Raw genomic sequence first — 8,353 nt, 5'->3', positions numbered from 1 at the left:
TTTCCTCATTTGTAAAATGAAGATAATTCTACTACCTACCTTGAAAGGTAGTTGCCAGAAGAGTGCTTTTTATTTCCATTTATTTATTTATTTAGCAAGGCAATAGGGTTAAGTGACTTGCCCAAGGTCACACAGCTAGGTAATTATTAAGTGTCTGAACCCAGATTGGGAATTGAGGTTCTCCTGATACCAGGACTGGTGCTCTATCCACCTCCTAGTTGCCCTAAGTATTAAATTCAGTTTTCTTCCTTTTTTGAATGGAATGATTTCTTAAATTGTCCTCTCTACCTCCTCTGTAACTTTTTCAATCTAAACTGAATTTCTTTCATCCTTGAGGGTCTTGGAATGAAATAAAAAAGAAAGAAAACAAACATCTACTGGGGGCCAGGCATTATACTTTACAAATGTCTCATATTATTTTCATCTCTATTTTATACCTGAGAAAACTGAAAACACACAGACATTAAATGACTTGCCCAGGATCACAAGGGATTAAGGGAGAAAGTAAGAAAAAAGAGTTTAAGAAGGAATGGGAAAGTATACACACTCAGAAACATGCAAGCTGAATAAAACCTTCCAAAATATCCAGGACCCTTCTCTCTGATTCTGTGTGTCTGTCTGTCTGTGTTTCTGTCTCTGTCTCTTTCTTACATAGACAAATAAAGAGAGAAGAGAAAAAGAGTAGGGAGAGGGAGAGAAAGAAGAGAAAGGAAGAGAGATGGGGGAGAGAGAGGAAGAGACAGTTTAGAAAGGGAGGGTGGGAGGGGAGAGAGAGAGAGAGAGAGAGAGAGACAGAATAAGTTCAAGTTGTGTCAACACCCAAAGTACAATAATTTGACCAAAGGTTTACTGGTTATTAAACATCTGACTGACTTTTCCATTTAATAATCAATCATTGATAAATCTAAACAGAGATATATGGAGATATGCCAACTGTAAATTTAAATACTCTTAAAAACAAAACAGAAGATTTGTGCTCTTTCCATGGATTAAGAAGGTTAGAATCTTGTATCTTGCTTTTCCTTTCCACTGTTCAATAGGCTTTGTGGAGTCCAAGTTACAAAAACCTCCAGGGTCCTTCAGTCTTGTTATTTTGCCCTTAGCAACACATATCCCTCAGTTTATTCAAGAGTAGGAAAGGAAAGGAAAAGGAAAGCAGGCACCTACTGTGAAATATTATAATACAGGTTCTCCACTTTGGCAACCAACACAGGCCTGTCCCTGTTCTGCAGAGCAGTTTTCCCTGGGATGCTAAAAAGGAGAGCAGCAGGAGCCTAGCAGGTGCTGTTATTTCCCTGCTCACCATTCAGAAGAGTTCTTTCTTTTGTTCTAGGAAATTGGCTGCCCCCCTAATAAGACGACAAAGACGGCTACTATGCATTCTCCCACAGTTCATGTCTTCTTAGTCTAGACCCCAGGGATCTGCCTGAGAAAGAGTGTTGGAGTATCTGATGGTGGATTACAGGATCAAACGACATCTTGCCTCTCTTTTTTAGTGCCATACCACTAAATAGATGGTTTCATCACTCAAAGATGAGTAAATGAACAATGTGTCCATCTACTGTGATATACAAAGATTCATTTTTCACACCAAAATGAGACATCAAAAAGCCTGGAAGAGTACATTTTAGTGGAATTGTTTTCCAATGAAGCATCAGTCAAGAGAAATACAAGAGGAGTTTCAACATATATGTACTTTCACCACCACCCCCCACACCCCCCAAAAGTCAGAAGTACCAAAGCAAGTCACACCAACCTGAATATTTACTGACTTGTGTGACCCTGGGCAAATTATTCACCTTTCTGTGTCTCAGTTACTTCAACTAAAAAATAAGGGAGGGGTGCATTCATTGTCTCAGAGGTCCTCTTAATTCTAGATCTATGATGCTACCTGTGCTTTGCTTCACCTTCAGTATGGGGTTATAACAGACTTTAACAGAGAAAACCAGATGTGGTTCCCTTCTCTGTTTGTAGCATGCAATCTGTATGCCTTAAACAATCTTTGAACAATCCTTAAACAACTGCCCGATACAGCATGAAGAATAGTAAACTGCTTATTAAGAAAGATAAATCTTATATTGACTGAGTTTTTCACTTTTTAAGCAATTATTTGACAAATGTTGATTGAATGACAAGAGTAAGGTAGAAAAGATAAAGCATATACCTAAATTTGAAGGGGAAAAATATAGATTTTTGACCAAGTACGTAACTAAAAATTTTTTAACCAGGCCTGAAGGAAATTTCTCAAAGACTTCCTTTACTAACAGTGATTAGCACTGAGAAATTACAGACATCGCATATCCAGAAAATGTGAAAGTAAGGACCCATAGCCAGGTCTACCAGCCTCTGAAGCCAGCTCTCTAACCCCACTGATACATTGCCTTTCATATAGACAAGAATAAAAGTGGAATTATATAAGATTATATATAAATATGCACATATCATATTTAAATAAATGTAAAACATAATTTTTAGGTAATGAGGTGGAATAGAGAGGTAATTGGAGTTTGAATTTTTTAATATCTCTAAGGAAGAAGCAGTGTAAACCTGCTATAAAATTTCCAGGGATATCTTGACTATAAGAGTATTTATTACATCTAGTGGGGAGTGAGTTATACTAAAATAGCAATTTCCTGCTGGTGGCAATTAATGTGGTACCTGCATTTTGTATTGCCTCATCCGTTCATTATATTGGTACAGATTGGAACAACCTTGGGAGGAACATACATCAAATGGCAGTTAGCTTGGTCCCCTTCCCTGATACCTCTACTCTCTCCCCAAAGAAAAGAAAAAATAATAATAATAGCTCACTTTATAATAAACAAGTCAGCCTCACTAAGAAGGAAGTTTGGTAGTTCATTGGATCAAGCCCAGAGATGGAGTTGATGAATCATCCAGTCAAATTTGAGTTCTCCCATTACTCAGTATCAATTGCTTTTTCATCACCAACTTTTTATTGAATGTTCTCTGTATACAGAAGCCTATGCTATGCTCTGTAGATAAGACAGTGTTCTATATGTTTTGTGGACATATTTTCTCTGGATTTGATTGAAAATATACTGGAAAGTTATGAAAAATGATTATTCAATAATTTTCTTACATCTGAAAATTTAGAAGCAAGGAACTGAGTTCCAAAGGTTCAAGATTCATATATTCTACATGCTTAGTCATACATTTGAAAATTCTATACCAAAGGTTTTCTTTTTTTTGGTTTGTTTTTGCAAGGCAATGGGATTAAGTGACTTGACCAAGGTTGCACAGCTAGGTATTTATTATGTGTCTGTGGTCGAATTTGAACTCAGGTCCTCCTGACTCCAGGATGGGTGCTGTAGCCACTGTGCCACCTAGCTGTCCCCAATATCAAACTTTCTTTGAAAGTTGATACAATTTTAATGTGCTACTATGCCTGTTCAAATCCCCATTTAAATGGGATTGATTTATAAAGTTAATAAGGGACTTGGTGTGAGACAATAAGGTAACCATTTAACTATTGAATGATGATACAATAGCAGAATAGTGTAACAAAGTTATCCTGGCATTATGATCCCTTTTTAAGGAGCCTTTAAGAGGTTGTTCCTGGGAACAAAAGAAGAGGGACATTCTTCCATGTCTGATATATTCATTTTTTCTCCTTTGACACTTCAAGGTAAGCTTGCACAGAGGCACCTATGAACCAGTACATGAACTGGAAATTTCTGGGAATAGCAAGATGCAATATCTTAATGTACCATTAGCTCTATGTTACAGATAATAGAGTAGGCAAAGAGAGGTGAGTGGACTGCTCAAGTTGACATAGGGTGGTATGGACCAGCAAGATAATCTGGGTATATCCCTGGGCTTCCAACTACAAATGGAATGTTCTTCTCCAGGACCCACACAGACCCCTGGGCTTTTTAAAAAGTAAGTCTATACAAACATCTCCAACAAGATATCAAGAGAGTTTCCCTAGGAACATTTTTTTGGAACCCTCATGCTGCCCAGAGCAGAGAAGAGTCTCTCTCATTTTGCCCCAGTGTATTAGTGTTTTTACTCAACCATTTGTGGGTAATGCATGAACAAAGAAAATAAATTTTCTGCCCTTATAAGGAGCGGCTAGGAGTCCTGATCAGATAGCTTGAGCCCAACCACAATGAGAATTTCTTCAGGATTTATGACATTAAATACTGTTGGAGGAGCAGTCACCACGCGTTGCATTCCTGAGGAGTATGAATGCCTTTGGAAGAAAGGTATCTTGTTTGGAGGAAATTCCAGAATGATTTTCAAATTCCCAGGTCTGGGGACCAAATCAAAAGAGCAAATGGCCAATATTCTTCAAACCCATGTCAAGAGTGAATAAAGAAAAATATCAGTGTGCCCTAGAAAAGATTTTTACAAAACAGAGCTCCCTAGGACCCTTAGGCATTGTGTAATATGACAAGTTTAGAAGAATAACTCACATTAATATGGCACATTCCTCCTGATAACCCTGTGAGGTGAGTGGAAAGAATTGTTACCATCCACATTTAATTGATGAAGAAACTGAATCTCTGAAGATAAAGTGACATTGATAATCTCATGGCCAATCCAGGTCAGAGTTGGGATTTGGACCCTAGACTTCTATTCCCCAATGTTGGGTTCCTTCTAGTCCAACACAAAGCCTCTCTCAGGTACAATGCTGTAGAATTTTTAAAAAATGAATATGATCCAGAGGAGGGATCTGAATTACCTCACAACCCAATTTATTCAGAAATATAATGCCAGACAGAAGTAGATATTTCATTTAGTATAATAGAATATTAGAACTAGAAAGACACCTTCATTGTTCAAAAGAGGAAAATGAGACCCAGAGAATTCAATTTAATTCAGCAAGGATATTTTAAGTAATTATCAGATGCTCATCTGGAAAAATAAAGATTAAAAATTACCTCAAGTGACTTCCATTTTACTTGGGATTAGGGGGAGTCAATTGGTTAATAGAGAAGAGAAATTGTCCAAGTCCACATGACTAATCTGATGAAAAAAAATCATTATCTGATTTCAAATATTTCCTAAATAGATTCTCAAACTATCCATATAATACATTCATACATGCATACATGTATATGCATTTAGCATGGTTTATCACTCTTCCTTCCATCATAGTTCACAGTGTAATAGTCTAATTCCATTAGCCGGGTTCAGTTACTGAATCATTGATGTGTGTGTCTGTGTTGGACTATGTATAAAGTTAGGAATTCCAATTCTTTAATTTTGAAACTTGTGAACCACCTATTGCATTTAATTTATTGTATATTAATATCCTCTTACTGACCTCATACTGGGGCATGTGTTTTAGTTTTCCCCAATAATAAGGATAGATTTACATTCAGTCATATGATGTTCCTTCTCTAACTAGCTTTCCCTAGTACTATATTCTTGGGAAATGATTTGTGGGAAAATTGACAAAAATAATAAAAATGAGAATTTTTGATGTTGAAGGGAGCATGGAAAGATAGACATATTAATATACTGTTGATAGATGGGTGATTTGAGCCTATTAATCTAGAAACCAATTTGAAATTATGTTTAGCAGCTAAAATGTGGTTCAGAGGGGGTCACTGCTAATCCTAGATAGCAAGAAGGTTAATCAAAGATGGGGGGAGAAGGGTCCTATGAACACCTGAATATTTACAGTCATATGTTCCATTGTAGCCAGAGACCAGAAACAAAATAGCCACTTGAGGTCAGGGTCTGCTATCCTTTTTATCTTTGCTTTTCCAGATGAACATATGACAATTACTTCAAATATCCTTGCTGAATTAAATTGAATTTTCTGGTCTCCTTTTCTTCCTTTGAAAAATGAAGTTGTCTTTCTAGTTCTAATATTCTATTATACTAAATTAAATATCAACCACAACTTTAATTTTAATTCAAATATAAGTTAATGTCATAAAACATTATGATGTATAAGAAACAACATATAAGAACAATATAGACAGCAACAACATTATGAGATGAACAACCTTGATGGAAGCAACTTCTCTCAAGTCCAAGGAGCTAGGACAACTATATTTGAATGTTTATGGACCATATTATCCCCAACCAGAGGAAGAAAAACAAAACAAAACACACAGAGAAAAAAACCACCCCTATGAATCTGATGACCACTGTGTAAAAATAATCTCTTATGTATCTCTTTCCTTTAATCTCAATTCCTCATGTAAAAAATTACTAATTGTTAAATAAATTTAATAAAATATATATGTAAAATACTAACTTGACTACTCCCTGCTTGGCGGGGGAGGGAAGGTAGAGGGAAATTTTGTAACTCAGAAATATGCATGTACAAATGGATGAAAATAAATAAATACAATTTAAAAATATAGAGAAGAATGAGAAGCTTTATATGAACTCACATGAGTTGAAGTAAAATCAGAAAAGTAAGGTTCATAATGACTGAAACAATGTAAATAAAACTAAAAAAATGAAAATAAATAATAAGTAATTAAAATGATCACGTTTATCCCTAAAAAAGAATTAACCCACTCCTTTATTTACAAAACTAGGGAACTGTGTTTAAATGTTTCAGAGAGAGGTATTTAGAAGTCTTCAAACAGAAGTTAGACAACTTCAGGCTAAATATAAATGTAGTGGGGACTCTTTTCACATAACTTGGATGAGACAGTTATTAAGTTATTAAGTTATTAAGACAGTTATTAAGGTCCCTTAGAACAATTAATTTTATGATTCACCTCCAAACTGGACTGATGTAATAATTAGTTTTGCTAAACCAACTTTTTTTCTCCCTTTTTTTGTTCAAGGCATTGTTCCCTGGAAAGAAAAATGAGAAGCATTATATTTAGAAACGAAGATGACAGGAAAAAATATCTTTTTAATTCTTCTTTTGTTGTTTTTTTTTTTTTGGAGAAATGATTTTCTGGGGTTAGCAACAAAACATGAGGCTATGGAACCAAATAAGGCTAACTACAGTCACATACACAAAACATAAGCTAATGCACTAAATTCTCTAGAATATGGGTTCTAGAGGCCAATCTTTTAGGTTTTCTGGGTCATATTGTCCAACAAAACTTGTCAAGGGCAACATATAGAATTTAATATATATTTATAAATATACAGTAACTCATATTACCAATGATAATAATAATAATAATATATTATTGATAATAAATATAATAATAAAATATAATAATGTCACATGAATGGACTTTGAAGGAGTCATACCACCTATGGGCCATGGGTTGGACACATCTGCTCTAGAAGATCACTAATGGCATCCTGAGTTTTAAATCCATGGACTCTTCCTCTATCTTCAGTCTCCTTGATATTTCTACAGCATTTAGTACTGCTGGCTGCTATCAAGATCCCTTGACATACTTTTCCCTGTTGGCTTCCATGACACAATATCAAGAGTAGAGTGTACTATATAGAGTGCACAATACAGCAAGTTGTGGGAGGATTCTTTTTAGCATTAATTTTTATAAATGAATACATTTTAATGACATAAAATTCCATTAAATTCCATAAAATATGGCATGCAAAAATGTAAGTATTAGAAGTCAGTTAAATAGCAATATAATATAAATAAAATATATAATATATATAATATAAATAAATAAATATAATATAATATATATAATAAATATAATATATAAATAAATATAATATATATATAATATAAATAAATAAATAAAAAATATAAAAATATTTTGCATGATTGCACATTTTTTACCAGTATCAAATAACTTGCTTTCTCAATGAAGGGGAGTAGGTTGAGAGGAAGGGAGAGAATGCAGAACTCAAAGTTTTAAAAATGATTGTTAAAATTTTTTTTACATGTAACTGAGGGAAAAAATTTAAAATTAAAAAAGAAGAGAGGAAAAGAGAGAAAGAGAGAGGAGAGAGAAAAAAAGAGAGAGAGCCTTTTCTTCCATCTTTGACTTCCTTGAAATATGACATTGGTAGCACTCTCTAATTTTGATCCTACTCTCACCTTTATGGATCTTGCTAAAAAAAAGTCTGAAGCCTGATACTATCATATTATTTATAAATCTTTTATTCTCCAGGATAACATTGCTAGTTTCTTCATCAGATTCATACATGACTTGGTGTTAAGTTTGAATTGATTTCAATGGTTCAGGCTGTCCATCTCAACCCTTCTACCTAATACTCCAAACATTCTCTGGTCAAGATGAAGTGGAGCTATTATGACCTCAATTGTTAACATTATACTTCTATTAATTTAACCCAAGATTGTATTAGCACTTTTGTCTGCTATGACACATTGCTGACTCATATTGAGTTTGCAATTCAGTAAAACTCCTAAGTATTTTTTTCACATGAATTGTTGACTACCTATGTCTTTCCTGTGCTTGTT

This window comes from Macrotis lagotis, chromosome 2 (assembly GCF_037893015.1).
Source record: "Macrotis lagotis isolate mMagLag1 chromosome 2, bilby.v1.9.chrom.fasta, whole genome shotgun sequence".
NCBI classification, from domain to species: domain Eukaryota; kingdom Metazoa; phylum Chordata; class Mammalia; order Peramelemorphia; family Peramelidae; genus Macrotis; species Macrotis lagotis.
This window is presented reverse-complemented; position numbering follows the sequence as displayed.